The 15,153-nt window shown below is 42.0% G+C and overlaps 1 protein-coding gene across 4 annotated transcripts in view; it reads left to right on the top strand.

Moving 5' to 3' along the window:
* The window catches only part of pkia (cAMP-dependent protein kinase inhibitor alpha), a 129,819-nt gene that overhangs the window by 101,656 nt on the left and 13,010 nt on the right, over positions 1-15,153 (top strand). Inside the window, exon 1 of one of the 4 annotated variants that reach the window (XM_072252448.1) lies at positions 5,617-5,637. The exons of the other annotated variants lie outside the window; for them this stretch is intronic. The gene's annotated coding sequence lies outside the window, so the exon portion shown is untranslated. Of the gene's footprint in view, positions 1-5,616; positions 5,638-15,153 lie in introns of those variants that run through there. 4 annotated transcript variants of the gene reach the window in all.

Here is a 15,153-nt window from a genome sequence, read left to right as displayed (position 1 = left end):
CCAAGCACAGTGAAACTCATGCCCCACCCATCAAGAAAGTTCTTATCCCACAAGAGCAACAAACCCTCCACATTGATTTAATCTTTAGGTCTTTATGGGACAATTTAAAATTTACTATGCTGTGGTTATGTATATAGTAGTTGATCATATAGTACACTGTGTGATTTTTAGAACAATAAATAGTTGATTTGAGTTGTAGTCTATGTTGAGTTTATAGCTAAGCAAGGAGCAGTGTTGCATATTTAATATTCCAGTAATATTTGAGTATTATTGCAAATATATTGTTTGATTAAGCATTTTTGTTGCTTTAAATAGTTCATTAAGGTTATATGTAAAAATATCATGAAATGCATACACTACCATGTCATAACTGTGTAAGTACGGAGTTCGACTCACTTTATGTACTCCCTTGTTTTTCTTCCAGTTAGGTTTATGTTTTGGAGTTGCAAAACACAACAAGTTCCAATATAATGGGTACTTTCCATCAATGGATCTGTCTAAATTTGCTAGGGTTTATTAACTCATTAGCAAACAGTCTGGTGAAATATCAATTAACATGTCAATATAATAATTTTAAATCAAAATCTTGATTTGAAAATCTTTTTTTTTCACTCAGTACTGCCTCTGGCTTCAATATAATTCCAGTTCCTTATTGAATGTACTTCCAAACTGAGCTCTTCCTTTCATATTACCACTTAAATTCTTTTGAGTGCTGGTCTTAGACTTAGATCTGCAGGTTGCTGAAATGTGATCCTTTGGTAACAACACTTTTCTGTTCCAGACAGACAATAGTGTTGTAGGAAATATCCGTTGTAACAGTCGCTACTGACTGAACTGGAACTACCTGTATACTTCAGACTCTGTTTTGTAGCTTGCTACTCTTTTCTGTGTACTTGTTATACCAGTCGCTCAATGGTGACAACATTCCCTAATATCCTTGGATACCAATTCCATCATTTTATATACAAGTTCACATGAAAAGCTTTACATACTCAACTGTGGCTGAATGCATTCGTTACCCTATCTCCATGTAAACCCGTACACAACAAAATCTCAAGTGGCTCTGCAGGGCTAAGTTCCTTAATGAGTCAACGTACTCATAATTTTCTCATCATGGTTATACTTCAGCTGCTTCAACAGATTCAGATCCTCGCACAACATCTTTAAACGTGACATTTCTAATGTTGCTTTGCTCAATAAGATTTCACAGCGTGTCATTTCCTAATCGTAGCCTGTTCATTTAAGGATTATCTTCATGTGTCATATGTACATTAAAATGACGAAACCTACAGCGAAGTGCGTGGTTTGTGTCAATGATCAACACAGTCCGAGGACGTGCCGGGGGCAGTCCGCAAGTGTTGCCGTCCTTCTGGCACTGACGCCACATGCCACCAGATTTCTAATACTAACCCGTACGTCTTTGAAATGTAGTAGAATACCAGAGCACCCAGAGGAAACCCACACGGTCACAGGGAGAGTGTACAATTCCCCACAGTCAACGGTGAGAATTGAAGCTTAATGGCTGGCATAACGCTAACTGCTGTGCAACTGTGCCACTTCACTGTGTTACATGTTCCATCATTTTGGGTTCTCAATGTCATTACCTCGTTCAATTTCTACTACTTTGAAGCATAAGTGAATTCATTCAATATAAGAACAGAATATTACTTAGGCTCAGTCATTAATATGGAGACTCCCGATAGATCCATTCATGGGTAGCTATGTTGTCCTTTTGCTAATCAGCATTGGCAACCTAAGCTTGGTGCATCATTAGTCTGGGGACCCTCCCTTGCCATTAAGAGGCTGCATGTGCTATACACTTTAATCAGTTTCAAGAGCTTAGGACATATGCATTTCCATGGACAGTAAATAGCACTGGACAACAAAGGTCTTGCTTCCTGAATACTTTTGAGTATATCTTATGGATTTTGGACTGCTGATCACGAAAGTCACCATGAACGTTCCCTATTAATGCACCTTTTTTTAAAAAAATCACCTATATTTGTTACTTCAATTCATATTTCAAGTCAGAATAATGGAGGGCAAGATTGAGGACGGGATTTTTGTTGGTCTACAAATCAAACAGGTCATCAATGACAGGCAATTCGAAGAACTTCTCGTGGAACTAGAGAAAATGGCATGGAAGGCATTCAAGGATGTTGTTGAAAACTTTCTTGGCAACTACAGAGCACCAAACTACATGCTTCAAGCACACAAGACCATGAAGTACAACATGACACTGACGATTCATTTTCCGCATTCCCATTTAGACTTCTTCCCTGCAAAACTTGGCACTGTCTGTGACGAGCATGGTGAAAGGTTTCACCAGGACATTTCGGATGTGGAGCAACGGTATCAGGGCAACTGGAATCCATCAGTGCTAGCTGTTTATTGTTGGATATTTAAGCAAGAAGCCTCAGACACTTGAGTACAAATGAAAATCATCAACAAAACTTTATAGCTGAATTGAACTATTGCAAAGCGTCAGAACCATCATGCAATTAAACGCATTATATTCTACCACTACTACTACTACTAGTATTTATGATTATATTATATTTATTATTTATGATTATGTTCAATGAAAATTAATTTCTTGTTTCTCCAAATTCTTACGTGATACAAGTAGTCTGAAATTATATTTGTGTTCAGCTTTAAGCAGTCTATCATAAACAAATTAAAATTCTAAGGAAGCAACACTTCTGAAAAAACTTCTTGTCTCGTGTAATTACAGGTGTACTATGGAACTTTACATTTGAGCAACATGCTCACCTGAACCTATCAAGGAAGAGACTCACATCAATCTCCTTTAATAGACCAACAGGAAAGCAGTCCCGCCCCCAACGCCAATTCATAATGAGTTCATACCATACGTGACACAGCATAGATGGATGTAATGTTTTAAATGAAATTAATCCTTAGTCGGTCACTGTTCCATCCATGTTAATGAGATGTGAATCTCACAAACCTGCAACATTTGTAGCGTGCTGTGGAAAGTGCAGTTATTTAAGCTTTAACATTAGACAAATATTCAGGTTTTCCTGGCTTTTTTTGCTGATTCTACAGTACTGTGTAAATGTCTTAGGCACCCCGTATATATATATGTGTGTGTGTGTGTGTGTGCCTAAGACTTTTGCACAGTACTGTAGTAACTTTATGTATTGCACTGTACTGCTGCCGCAAAAAAAAACAATATTTCATGACATACGTGAGTGATTCTGATATGGGTCTGTGTTGTGGATTGAGAGTGGGAGGGGGGTAGGGAGTGGGAATTACCAGAGAGATATTTGCTAATGATTAATAAACCAATTATTTGGAATCAAATGTCCTTGCCTGGCGTCTCGGGGCTGGGTGTGTCTGCACCTGCTCCAACCTCTCCCCCTTCCCTGCCAACTGTCTAACACCCCTCCCGCAGTGCTGCTCCCTCACCATTTCCAACATTCTTTGCTCCCGCCAGATTTACAGACTCACTCTCCAGTCCATGTTGACAAATACAGTACTGTGCAAAAGACTTAGGCACCATATGTGCCTAAGATTTCTGCACAGTACTATATGTTTCTTATGAAGGTTATCAAGAAGCCAACTGACTTAAGGTTCTTTGCTTCGGAGAGCAAACTTCATGATTTACAAACGTATGTAAAGTTACTATCTGTTGTGTGTTCCTTGCTGCTGATTTGGTTTACAACCCCTTCCCACTCTGCCACATCGCAATGGAAGCACAGTGAGTCTGGCAGAATAGGAACACTGCTTCTGTCACCAACTATAAATTACCAACTTCAACCTGCAACAAGTACAGAAGCAGCAAAAACATATTTTTAAAACAAACTAAAACTGCACACTGGCTCTCAAAGCCAAGAGGAGTAAAGCAGGAACCCCGGAATGGTTGAGCAGTCATCGGTATCTGTTAGAGTACATGTAAGTTCAGCACACTCTGGTGTTCTTTCACAGAGCACCAAGATGCTTTACCTCCCCCCCCCACACAAAAAAAGATTCAGTGCACATTCAAGTATAGGTAGTGCTATTAACCAGGGTCATTGGGAAATCCCATACTTCATTTATAAGCATGGCTTCCCATCATGGATCACTCGGATCTCTTGTGGCCCCATTTCGGCAGCTGGCTGCTCGTAAATTATGTTTGTTGTGTATCGTCCCGAATAACATGTTCCTATATTTAGTATTGGTATTTAGCATTGCATTACCAGATATCTGATTCCTTCTTGAATCCTGTCAATCCAGAATTTTCTGTGAGTGTCCAAAGGGGTCTCCCACTCATTTGCTGTAGCTGCAAGTGAAGAGGCTTGGGAAAAGGGCAAGAGGATAGTTGACCCCGGGGTTTCTATTTCTGTAGCCTTCATGTCAGAGTCTTAAAGGGATGAGTGGGATCATTTTTAGAACTTCCACCCCCTTCCCACCCACCCCATGTAGGTTTTGGTTGACCTGGATCCCACCTCCACATTAAAGTAAATTTTGAACATTTTAATAGACACAGACTTGTCGCATGCAATTCGCCAATCAGGAGGCATGGTGGAGATGGATATGATGATAAGAGGCACAGATCGAGGAGATAACCAGAGACTTATTCCCATGGTGGAAAAGGCTAGTACAGGGTGTATAATTTAAAAGTCGTTGAAGGACAGTATAAGGGGGGATGTCAAAGGTATTTTTTTTTACACAAAGAGCGGTGGGTGCACGGAACACATCACCGGGGTGGTGGTGGAGGTATTAGGGGTATTTAAGAACTTCTTAGGTAGACACATGGGTGATAGAAAAATGGAGTGTTATGTAGGAGAGAAACATTAGTTTGATCTTAGAGTAGATCAAAGGGTTGGCACAATCTGGTGGGCTGAAGGGCCAGGACTGTGCTGTAGTATTCAATGTTCCATGTTCTATAAGTGTAGATTGTTCCAGGGAGTTAGTCACATTCTGTACAATTCAGAGGGATTATCCTTGAACTTGCATCAGTTCTAGGTTACCTGCCTCAAAGATGGTGGTCCTCCTCGGTTGTGGAGTTGGCAGAGGGTATGGAGAGTATTGGAGGAAGTGGGGCTTTTGAGCAATCTGTGCGTGGATGGGGGCGGAATGGGGAGAGAATAATTGTGATTCCTCGAGTCTGGTACAGCTCTTCTCCAGCTACCCAAGAAAAATGTGATTTTATTTACTTCTTACACAAAAAGAATTGCCTGCTTTCCCTTGCTGGACACAGGATCCCGAACTGAGTCCCACTCACCAGTATTTCAAAAGTATGCACTCGTGTCTAGGATGCCTAAAATCTGGGACCCACATTTTTAACAGAGGGGCCTGTGTGTGTGCATAAATTGGATGCAGGCCATTACTGTCAAACTGTGTGGTTTCTACAATTTTACGCTTGGTAAACTGCTGCCATGCCCACCAACCTCTTCTGCATTATCTCAACGTGGGACGGTGAGCTGAGCCAACTGATGTGAGAAGGCAACACTTTAACCTTGTGTTTCTGTAAATGCAACTGTAGGTTGAGTCTGGTGTTGCTTAGCAACCACAGGAAAGCACTAGTGACGAATTTGCCTGTGAGTGGGATTGACAAACTCACATTTGCAGCAAACAAAGCAAATACCTCTTGAACATGGACGTCTTTCTGACAATCCAGGGGCAGATGCTCAGGTAACATTTCATTATCCAGTTGACTGTGATGTTATTATTCTCTGCTTCCCTGATTTCCTTTGACAGCCATCGATCTTTCCCCATCTCTCGAAGGTAGTGGCCACAGCAGCCCCCAAAAATCCAACTAACCCTAACCTAATCACGGCACAATTTACAATGACCAATTAACCTACACGGTGCGTCTTTGGACTGTGGGAGGAATCTGGAGGACCCAGAGGAAACCCACACATTCCACGGGAGGGACATACAAAGATTTCTTGCGGAACGCTGCCGAAATTGAACTCCGAACTCCGAACTCCGGATTGTAACAGCACTGAGCTATCTGCTACCCTACCATGACATTTATCTGATAACTTGGTATCCATAGCCGCCTGTGGCAATGAATTCCCAAGATGAGGCCACCCTCAGGATGGAGGAACAACACTTTACATTCCATCTGGGTAGCCTCAAACCCGATGGCATGAATATCGATTTCTGCTTCCAGTAAAAAAAAAAGACTTTCCCTTCTTCTTCCCTCTTCTGTTCCCCACTCTGGCCTTTTACCTCTTCTCACCTGCCTGTAACTTCCCCAGGTTCCCTCCTCCTTCCCTTTCCCCTATGGTCCACTCTCCTCTCCCATCAGGTTCTTTCTTCACCTACCCTTTACCTTCCCTGCCCACCTGGCTTCACCTGTCACCTCCTAGCTACTCTCCTTTGCCCCAACCTTTTTACTCTGGCATCTTCCCCCATCTGTTCCAGTTCTGAAGGAGGGTCTCAACCCAAAACATTGGCTGCTTATTCATTTCCATAGATGCTGCCTGACCTGCTGAGTTCCTCCAGTATATTGTGTGTGTTGCAGTGAATTCCACAGATACACCACCCTCTGCCTAAAGAAATCCCTTCTCATTTCAGATCTAAAGAGAAATCCTTCTATTCTGAGGCTGTGCCCTTTGGTGCCAGCCTCTCTCACTATTGGAAACATTCTCTTGGAGTACACTCCATCTAGGCTTTTCAATCTTTGATAGGTCTCAGCGAGATCACCCTTGATCTCTGAACTCCAGTGAGCACAGGCACAGAGCTATCAAACGCTCCTCACATGTTCAGCCTTTCATTCCTAGGGTCATTCTCGTGAACGTCCTCTGGGTTGTTCCAAAGCCAGCACTTCCTTTCTTGGGACAAGGGGCCCAAAACTGCTCAGAATACTCCAGATATACAGTTGAAAGCAATGAACTAAAGCACGGCAGAAGAATTTCTGTGTAAGAAGATGTGTGGGAATCCAAAAGGTAGCCTGTGCTAGGATATGATTTCAAAAGTAATTGCTAACGTCTTGGAGTCATCTTGAGCATTAACCTCTGAATCTGATAGGACTAGTTAACACAGCTTCTGATTAAGTGTATGATACAGTTGAGGCATTTTGAATATTTCTGAGCACGGTATCACCAGAGGAAAAAGCTTGGAGAGAAACAAGCAATTTGCACAGATTGCTTTAGGGTTGCAGGCTACAGTGACATGGAAATAAACTGGAGAAGTTCAGCTAGTTGTTGAGGAGCTAAGAGAAGATTCAATTCAGTTGAGGTGTTTAAAGTAATAACAGGTTCCAACAGCTTCTCTTTATTCATTCTATTACCGGTGTCTGGAGGTTTAATAATTAGAAGAATAATCTGTTTAACATAAGTGGCCAAAACATGAGGAGAAAGCATTCCCTGTGGTTCTGAATGCTCTGCTTGATAGGGAGCTGGAAAAAGAATCAATTGCTGCCTCGGAAAGGAAGTAAGATGAACACTTACAGATAATTGCAGTGATACTGGATGCTCAGACTAACTGCATCGCTGTTTGAAATAACTAGCACAAATTTAATAGGCCAAATAGCCTGCTCTGCTGTGGAGCCATTTCTCAAGGAATTAGAGAACTATATGGAACTTGGAACTTGTGCACATTGCAACAGTCAGGCAAAAATCCACTGTCCTTGCCACAGTTAGGAATTTTGCCCTAGTCGTAGCCCAAGCACCCCAGTGTTGGCAGAATTGAGTGCTGACGCTGATAACTAACAGACTGGATTTTCATACATTGAAGAGGTGAGCAGTGGTGGGGACCTAAACCAGTTAATCAGACAGCCACTAGGGTATTGTCTCCCATTTTGAACATCTGAATAGTGACACTAGAGGAACAGCTCAGCAAAGAGCTCCCTCTGCTGGTAAATGTCTGCTACGGCATTGGTATTTTATTCCTACAGAAGGAAGCATTTCTACAAAATGGTTAAAGGTGCTTGCAGTGCTGAAAAGAAGATGTATTCTGGAGAGATAAATTTAATAGCTATTGAATGATTATTGCCATGCATCTATTAATAATCAATCAATGGTGATAGTAAGCCTTGCAGTAGTTAGACTTTATATGTGAGAATGTCATCTAACAAAGGTCCGTTTTATTGTTAAAGTATGCATGTACAGTCTTTCCAGTTGACTAGATTTCCATTCAACATGTCATGGACAGGGATTACTGTAACATTGCCCCGCTTCCTTGTCTAGGATCATTAACCTTAATGGTACAGGTCATCCTGGTCCATGTTGTCCCTGCTTCCCTCAGCCGGGCTCCCTTTCCTGGTATCCCATGAAGTTTCTCTCAACTATTCACCATTTACAACAGCTTGGCAAAGTCATATACCAGGTAACCACTTCTCTCTGGTACAGCCATTTCTTGGCCTATGCAGCTTAGTATCTAATTCCAAACATGATGAACCTCTATACTTCATAAATTTCAGACCCACTCCTTCCATTACCAATCAGTCATCAATGAACTCCCCATTTCTGACTCTCTGCTTCTGTTTGGTACTGCGCAAGCACTGCCGTGCGGCTGTTATAACGCGCAGTCGGTGTGAATGGCGTGGGAGTTAAATTGTAAAGTGAGCTTTTTTAACTAGATCCCTGAAATCAATTTGATTGAGTCTATCTTTAAAAATATTAATGTCAGAAATACTGCGCAGGTCTGGCGGCAGAAGATTCCACTCTCTTGTTGATCTTGGGCAGAGGGAGTACTGGTAGCAAATCTTATTGAATGAAGGAGTTTCCAATATGTGAGGTCCAGTTTGCTGTCGAGTTGATCTGACCCTGTGACGGATTTGGATGTTTGATGGAGTGATGTTGTGAACTTCTTTGAAAATGAAAATTAACCATAGTTTAATACGTCGGTTTTCAAGTGGTTCCCGTTGAAGGTTAGAGAGCATGTTGGTGACACTGGATTTCCTGCTGTAATTGTTTAACACAAAGCGAGCAGCACGGTGTTGGATTTTTTCGATGGGCTCCTTGTTGTTAGCTTGATGGGGATCCCATAAGGCCGCGCAATACTCAAGCTTTGGACGGACGAGTGTCTTGTATGCCAGGTCCTTGACGGATTTACTACATGAGCAGCGGTTTCTTCTCAGGATACCCAGCATTTTATTTGTTTTGGTGTAATCTGATTGATGTGGCATGCCCAGTTAAGATCCTTGCTAATTTCAACACCAAGATATGGGTGCTGGGTGACTGTTTCAGGAATCTGTCCATTCATGTCATACGTCGTGTTGATTGGTTTAACTTTGTGACTGACATACATAGCATAACATTTAGATGAGTTGAAGGACATTTGCCATTGAGACTCCCATTGACATAATGAATCAATATCATTTTGCAGCAGCTGAGCATCTTGGTCATTTTTTATCTCACGGTAGATCATGCAGTCATCTTCAAAAAGTCTGACTTTGGACTTGACTATATTTGGCAAGTCGTTGATGTAAATGAGAAAAAGTAAGGGTCCCAACACTGTCCCCTGGGGCACTCCGGATGTTACTGGAGATTCAGGGGACTCTGCCCCCTCAAGAAGCACACGTTGCTGTCTGTTGGTAAGGAACATGTTTAACCAATGTAGAAGGCTGTTGTTAATGCCCACATGTTCAAGCTTATGTAGCAAGCTCTAGTGGGGGACCGTGTCAAAAGCCTTACTGAAGTCGAGTATGATCAAGTCTGCTTGGCTTCTATTGTCGAGGATCTTTGCTAGGTCGTTGATCAACCCTGCAAGTTGTGTATCACAAGATCTGCCCTGACGGAATCCATGTTGATGATGAGTAAGAGCATTGTGTCTGTCCAGATGGTCCATAATGTGACAGTGAATAATATGGTCAAGGATTTTACAAGGGATGGAAGTGAGTGGAACCGGTCTGTAATTTCCCGGGTTTGTACGCTCGCCCTTCTTATAAATTGGAACGACATTCCGGTAACATCCCCCTATCAATAAACTTCTGGAATATCTTTTGCAAAACGGAAGCTAGACTGGAAGCACAACTCTTTAGAATCATAGCTGGTATCTGATCAGGTCCTGGTGCTTGCTTAGTCTGTAATTCCTCGAGAAGCTTCTTAACGGCGGTTACAGTTGCAATGAGATCTGGCAAGTCTGGGTATTGCGGGGGTCTAAAGTGGGGAGTTCATTCAAATTTTCCCTTGTAAACACAGAGCAAAACTGCTGGCTAAGTGCTTGTGCTTTGTCTGCAGCAAGAGATACCATGCGGCCCCGGGATGAGAGAGAAGAAATTCCAAAAACTTCTTGCCTTGTAGATTTAATAAAGCTCCAGAAGGGTTTGGTGTTGTCACTCTTTAAGCTCTCACCTATTACCTCATTAATATACTGATGGTGAGCTTTCCTGATGTTTCTATCAATAAGTCGGTGCAAGGATTTAAACTTTTGCCAGTCTTTACTATGACCGGATTTCCTAGCTTTATTATAGACTCATCGCTTTCTACGTATTGCACGCCGGGTGGACTGGTTTACCCATGGTAAGTCGAACCTGGAAGAGCTCATTTTAGAGGGGACATACTCGTCAATTGCTACTTGAAGGACCTCTTGGAAGTTAGACCAAAGAGTATCTGTACTGACCGATGCTAAATATTCCTTAGTTAGTGACTGGTTGAAATCACTAACAAGTTTTGCAGTTCCACTAAAGTGGAGTGGGAGACCTAAACCTGTGTCGCTTTCCTTTCTCCTTCTGCAAACTCTGAAAGATCAAATTGCACCAGAAACCTAACGCTGGCTGCCTTGACCATTAAACTCCATTCCACTAACCTTTCTTCTTGATCTGTATCTTACTTAGCCTTCAATAGTTCATCCTCAATGGACACGAGATTTGTTTTCACTCCTTCCCTCCCTTGTTGACGCCATAACGTATATGTTGGTGCCGAAATGTGTGGTGACACTTGCAGTCTGCCCCCAGCACATCCTTAGGTTATGTTGGTTGTTAATGCAAACAACGCATTTCACGGTATGTTTCAATGTACATATGAGAAATAAATGAATCTCAATCTGACTTCTGAATTAGCAGCTCATTACACAGAAAGGGGAAGTCGGGAGTATACACACTAATCCTTATCAAGGGGTCAGCAATGGAAAGGATGAACAAGTTCAAGTTTCTGGGCTGAAGATTTCTGGGGATATATCACAGAGATGATGTATCCTCACATCATCTCATAGAGATTGCAGGTCACTGAGATCATATATCCTCAGGGACAAATGTCCTAGCAGGTGGGTTTGCTAGTGCTGCACAGGAGGGTTTAAACTTGAGTTGCAGAGGGATGGGAACCAACAGCAGAAGAGATGGTGGTTGTGGAGAAAGACATTGTTATGCCTACGTACAAAGTCAGGAATCAAAGGATCGAGCATGGTGGGACGAATGTTCTGAGCAAGGAGTATTGCAAGTAAGGTGGGTGAATTTAGGGCATGGATCAGCACGTGGAATTATGACACTGTAGTCATTAGTGAGACTTGTTTGCAGGAGAAAGAGGACTGGCAGCTTAGTGTTCTGGGATTCCATTATTTTAGACCTGACAGAGCAGGAGGGATTAAAGGGGAAGGGGTGGAATTATTAATCAGGGAAAATATCATGGCAGTGCTCAAGACAGAATGGCGAGCTCATCTAGTGAGGCTTTATGAATAGAACTTTGGAATAAGAAAGGTATGACCACATGAATGGGATTATATTATAGACCACCCAAGATTTAGAGAAACAAATTTGTAGAGAGATCGCAGGCTGTTGCAAGAAACATAAGGTGCTTTTAACTTTCCGCATATTGACTGGGACTCCATATTGTAAAAGGGCTGGATGGGAAAGAGTTTGTCAAATATGTTCCAGAAAGCTTCCTTAATAAGTACATAGAAGTCCCAACTAGAGCGAGTGTGGTACTAGATCTCCTATTAGCGAATGGAATAGGGCAGGTGACAGAAGTTTAGTTAGGGGACCACTTTGCATCTAATGTAAATTATAATACTTTTTGTACTCTACTGCTGCAGCAAACAACAAATCTCACGATATACACAGTGCCACTTCATTAGGTGCACCTGTACACCTGCTTGTAATGCAAATATCTAATTAGCAAATCTTCTGGCAGCAACTCAATGGATAAAAGAGATTCAGCTGGTGTTTAGACCAAACATCAGAATGGCGGTGAAATGTTATCTAAGTGACTTTGACTGTGGATTGAAAGCTGGTGCCAGATGGGGTGGCCTGAGTATCTCAGAGACTGCTGATCTGCTGTAATTTGCACGTACAACTGTTTCTAGAGTTTACAGAGAGTGGTGCGAGAAAGAAAAACCATCCAGTGAGCAGCAATTCTGTGAGCAAAAGCACCTTGTTAACGAGAAAGGTCAGAGGAGAATGGCCAGACTGGTTCAAGCTGACAGGAAGGCAATAGTAGCTTAGAATGCTTGCAGGTCGTAAGAGTGGGGCCTTCATCTCCACCCCTCTGACTCTCAACACAGGAGCCCCTCAGCGCTGTGTACTGAGTCCTCTCCTTTACTCCTTGTATACCCATGACTGTGTCACCACCCACAGCTCTAATCTGCTAATTAAATTTGCTGATGATACTACATTGATTGACCTAATCTCAAACAATAACGAGGTGGTCTACAAGGAAGAAGTTATCTCTCTGACACAGTGGTGTCAAGAAAACAACCTCTCCCTCAATGTCACAAAAGCAAAGGAGCTGGTTGTGGATTACAGGAGGAATGGAGACGGGCTAACCCCTACTGACATCAATGGATCTGGAGTTGAGAGGGTAAACAGCTTTAAGTTCCTCGGCATCCACATCTCCGAGGACCTCACATGGTCTGTACATACCAGCTGTGCGGTGAAAAAGCACAACAGCACCTCTTTCACCTCAGACAGCTGAGGAAGTTTGGTATGGGCCCCCAAATCCTAAAAACTTTCTACAGGGGCACAATTGAGAGCATCCTGTCTGGCTGCATCACTGCCTGGTATGGGAACTGTACCTCCCTTAATCACAGGACTCTGCAGAGAGTGGTGTGGACAGCCCAGCACATCTGTAGTTGTGAACTTCCCATGATTCAGGACATTTACAAGGACAGGTGTGAGAAAAGGGCCTGAAGAATTATTGGGGACCTGAGTCACCCCAACCACAATCCAGTCCAGCTGCTACCATCCGGGAAACAGTACCACAGCATAAAAGCCTAGACGAACAGGCTCTGGGACAGCTTCTTCCACCAGGCCATCAGACTGATTAACTCACGCTGATTTAAGTGTATTTCTATGTTACATTGACTGTTCTATTTAATATAAATTATTATAAATTACTATGATTGCACATTTAGACGGAGACATAAAGTAAATATTTTAACTCATGTATGTGAAGGATGTAAGAAATAAAGTCAATTTAACAGTAAAAGACTGGATGCAGGAAGAGCTTATTGTTGGTAGGACTTGCAAGTTGAATCACAATGAACAGTGCTATAGAACAGGAAGATCCCTGAATCAATAGAGGGTCAATAGACAAAACTATTGCCATTGAGTGAAAGGATAAGAAAGACACAAGTGAAAATCCACTAAAGGACCTGAACACAAAGTCCTGATGATGCCTGGAGCTATAAATCAGGGCTCTCGACCTTTTTTATGCCATGGACCAATACCATTAAGCAAGGGGTCCATAGATCCCAGGTTGGGAATGCCTGGTGATTCACTCCAAAGTTCTACATTAAACACAGTGCAAAAATAGAGGAAAATAAATTAATTATACCTGGAAAAAAATGATTATTGTAATAAAACCAAACTTGTAGACAGCTAAAAATCCAATCTCAAGTCCAAGGTCAGAAAAAACAGCTTAGGTGCTGGTCTCTGAGTACTGCTGGGAGAGCCTTGCAGATATTGAGAACTGTATGATTACTGGGCATAAAATGGGCCAGGTTTAGTTGATTAGTCCCAGAACATGTCTCATCTTCTAGCACAGAAGTGTAGAAAAGACAGTAGTTATTTTTCTATACTTCTCTGATTCTCAAAGTTTAACACAATCCCACACTGAATGGTTAGAAAATTGATATCTCAAGACCACAGGTCACGAACAACAGGATCCTTTGCAAAATAACAAATTAAACAGTGGGGAAGTAATCCTTTGCAGGTTGCATCAACAGTTAGTTAGTGGATCTTCTCAAAGCACTTACCAGATATTGAAGGCAAAGTAATTATATTCTGAATATTCTGATATATTTTTCTAAACTGAGTTGTCTTGATACATCATTTGTATTTATTTTCCCATCGCTATTTAATTGTCTATAATTTTGGTGGGGTTTTGAAATTTTCATTTTAAAATATATTTTTGAACCTTCATTCTTGTGGTCATATCTTGTACAGTGGTCAAGTAGTTGTGAATAATCATGTGTTGTTCCTTTCCGCACCTTGTGGCACATTGGGTGGCTTTTATTTTTGTCGTTCCCTGAACAGTTGTCTATTTATTACGGGGCTAGTTGCTAGCTCGGCATTCAGCCTAGCATGATGGAAAGAGCCAGCCAGATTCGAACCAGGGACCATTTGCCTGGAAGTCCAGTGCCGATGTCACTACAACGATGGCCGGCAAATAGCCATGGGAATTATACCAAAAATGTAGTCAAAGCGGGCTTACCATCCTTTCTGTCTCTCAAATGATCATGGTCATTTGTTCAAAAAATATGATATTAACAATCAGAAAACCATAATACAATAAGTATATAAGATATAGGAGCAGAATTAGGCCATTCAACCCATCAAGTCTTTCCCACCATTCCATCATTGCTGATTTCTTAACCCCATTCTCCTGCCTTCTCTCTGTGATGCCCTGAAAAAATCAAGAATCTATCAAGCTCCACTTCAAATATACCCAATGACTTGGCCTCCAGAACCATCTGTGGCAATGAATTCCATAGATTCACCACCCATAGAATCAAAATTCTACTTATTCATCATCCCTCTGGCTAAAGAAATTCCTTCTCAACTCTGTTCTAAAGGGATGTCCCTCTCTTCTGAGGCTGTGCCCTCTGTCCTAGACTCGCCCATTATAGGAAATCTCCTCTCCATATCCACTCTACCTAGGCCTTTCAACATTTTATTTTATTTAATCATTTATGGGATGTGGGTATTGCCAGCTGAGCCAGCATTTATTTCCCATCCCTAGCTGCCCTTGTGAAGGTGGTGAACTACTGCAGTCTCTGAGGTGTAGGTACACCCACGGTGCTGTTAGGGAGGCAATTCCGTGA

This window comes from Mobula birostris, chromosome 1 (genome assembly GCF_030028105.1).
Source record: "Mobula birostris isolate sMobBir1 chromosome 1, sMobBir1.hap1, whole genome shotgun sequence".
NCBI classification, from domain to species: domain Eukaryota; kingdom Metazoa; phylum Chordata; class Chondrichthyes; order Myliobatiformes; family Myliobatidae; genus Mobula; species Mobula birostris.
The sequence above is the reverse complement of the archived record's forward strand: the minus strand, read 5'-3'. Positions and strand labels throughout refer to the sequence as shown.